General features: G+C 39.9%; 1 non-coding gene across 1 annotated transcript; it reads left to right on the top strand.

Moving 5' to 3' along the window:
- The first annotated feature begins 349 nt into the window (after positions 1-349).
- LOC141699073 (small nucleolar RNA R71) lies at positions 350-456 on the top strand. The gene has a single exon (XR_012565561.1). It is a non-coding gene; the product is annotated as a small nucleolar RNA R71 (small nucleolar RNA).
- The last annotated feature ends 2,332 nt before the right edge of the window (positions 457-2,788 follow it).

The raw sequence follows: 2,788 nt of genomic DNA, 5'->3' as shown, positions 1-2,788 counted from the left end.
TTCATTAACAAGAGAACACTGATCCGTAGCATGAGAACCTGCATAAAGCTCACAGACCATAGCTATCTGATTGACTCCATAGGTGGCTAAAGAATCTACCTTCATAGACAGCGCTTAGAGCTGCGCTGTAATAGCTATAGCTGCATCAACTTCCAGAATACCTGCTACCTTCCCAGGCATCATCCTTTGAGTTGGGTTTTGATGCTCATTTGCAGCAATAGTTGCAATAAGATTATAAGCGTCAGTATAGCTTTTGGCCCACAAAGCTCCTCCAGCTGATGCATCGAGCATGGGCCGAGATTGGTCCCCCAAACTATTATAGAAACCAGTGATCACCATTCAGTCAGGCATACCATGATGTGGACACTTTCTCAACATCTCCTTGTAGCGCTCCCAAGCCTCGCACATAGATTCTGTTGGTTGCTGTGCAAACTGAGTAAGAGCACTCCTCATAGCTGCAGTCTTTGCCATTGGATAAAACTTTACCAGAAACTTTTGCGCAAGATCTTTCCAAGTAGTGATGGACCCAGCTGGTTCAGAATGTAACCGGTCCTTAGCTTTATCCCTCAGAGAGAATGGGAAAAGCCTCAGCTTTATAGCCTCATCAGTCACACCATTATATTTGAAAGTACTACAGATCTCGACAAAATTCCTGATGTGCATGTTGGGGTCTTCAGTTGCAGCACCTCCGAAAGAAACATAATTATGCACCATCTGAATAGTGCACGGCTTGATTTCAAAAGTGTTAGCCTGAATAGCCGGATGAAGAATACTTGACTAAATGTCATTAATTTTAGGCCGACAAAAGTCCATAAGAGCTGGATCTGTCGGAACTATACGATCACCCATGATTACTGGTTCTTTCTGCTCACTCTCTTGATCCGAATCTTCAAAATCTATCTTCTCCGGAATATCAAGAACTGAGTATGTCACCTCGGCCGTATCTAAAGTCCTCTTGCGAGTACGAGAACGTGTTTATATAAACGCTCGCTAAAGTACCTGAAACACAACCGGAAACGATAAGTTATATATCTTAATCAATGAGTCCTAATGACCACTGATGGTAAATGCATAAACTAAACAAATACGCCGAGTCCCCGACAGCGGCGCCAAAAACTTGTTAGGGCGGAAAACACGCGCTAATAATACATACAAGTGTACGCGTTCGCAAGTAATATAGAATACTTTCTAGTTCGTTCCCACAGAGACTCAGACTAATTATGCTCAATTAACACTCACTCACCAATGTATGATTACTTCTCAATGTTAAGACAATAACACATAGAATTGATTAACTAATTATTAACTGGAATTAACTACGAGAATTAAACACTTAACAGATACTTGAATTAACAATATTAAACACACATGAGATCATAACTTCATTACTACTTCCTTCAATAGCTATTGTTATTACCCTTAGCATGTAACGGCGATGATATTAATCGAACAGCACGAAACTGATAAAAGCCAACTTTCATTGTACCAATACCATTCTACCAAACATCCACAATTAAGATAGAAGTTGAATAGTCATCAATTATGTTGAGACCCTATATGTCTACAGAATTTGACAACATAACGATTTAAGCACAAGTTATTCCTTTTGATTACACAGGGCAAGTAAAATGGTTAGAGTTACCCACTAATCATGCATACACATACATGAACCTATGCTAGCATGGCAAGTTCTAAATCTCAAGATCCATCATCGCTTCACAAGAGATTAACACCCTATCTTATATGTTCACGACGCACATAAGAAGAATAAACACAACCAATACTAGATATCATACAATCATCACACACTAAGGTATTAAACAACTAACTAAAGAATTCTATAGAAAATCCGTTACGACCCCATGATCACGATTAGCCCATGATTGAACTCATCCACACCATGGGTTCATATGAAAACATGATAATAACACACGAGAATAATTAATAAAACTACTTATATTAAACCAGAGTACGTCACAAGAGTAAATAGGTTCTAAGCAAAGAAAACTAGCATCCACTGTTACAACGAATAAAAGAATCACAAGAAAATATGCTTCCTCTTCGTTGCGCATGCTAAAACGGTCTTTTTCCTTATCTCCTTGCTCCTCGATTGATACCACGATTCAACACACGTGAAACGTCTCTGAAAACTACTTATATAGAAGCCCCACAAAACCCAGCCATCTAAGAAGTCAGAAGTCCAGCAGAACAAGAACTCTAAAAATCAGAATTAAAAATTACGTCCCCGAGCGGCCGCCCAGCAATCCTGAGCGGGCGCCCAGCTTCCTGAGCGGCCACCCAGCCAGGCTGAGCGGGCGCCCAGCACCTTTCTGGAAAAATTTCTATTCTGCTCCCGTTCTTTGCTGCATTCTTCTCCTATCTTCCCACTTGTAATGCCAAACACATACTAAGGCTTATTCTTGATGAAATCTCCCCACAAATGCAAGTAATACCCTGAAATGCATAAATACTAGAAAAACGCATCAAATACACAAAATACTTGATTTCAAGACATCAATTCAAGCCATTATAAGACGTTCTAAGTGGTATAAAATGCCACTTATCATGTATGAAGGTGCCCCTCAATTATCTTATCTCAAGGAGGGCATCTGAGTTGGATATTCTGATAAACAAAGTCAGAGTTGTGATCCATGAAGACACTCAATTGCTAGCTAAACTGAAAAATGCTCAAGTGGCCACTTTTCCAGAAGCATACCTAGATCCAAGCAAGGGAATAACATACATCTTTCCTACCACCAAACACTTCAAACACTTCTGAATCCCTAAA

Source organism: Apium graveolens, chromosome 11 (genome assembly GCF_009905375.1).
Source record: "Apium graveolens cultivar Ventura chromosome 11, ASM990537v1, whole genome shotgun sequence".
Lineage (NCBI taxonomy): Eukaryota > Viridiplantae > Streptophyta > Magnoliopsida > Apiales > Apiaceae > Apium > Apium graveolens.
The sequence above is the reverse complement of the archived record's forward strand: the minus strand, read 5'-3'. Positions and strand labels throughout refer to the sequence as shown.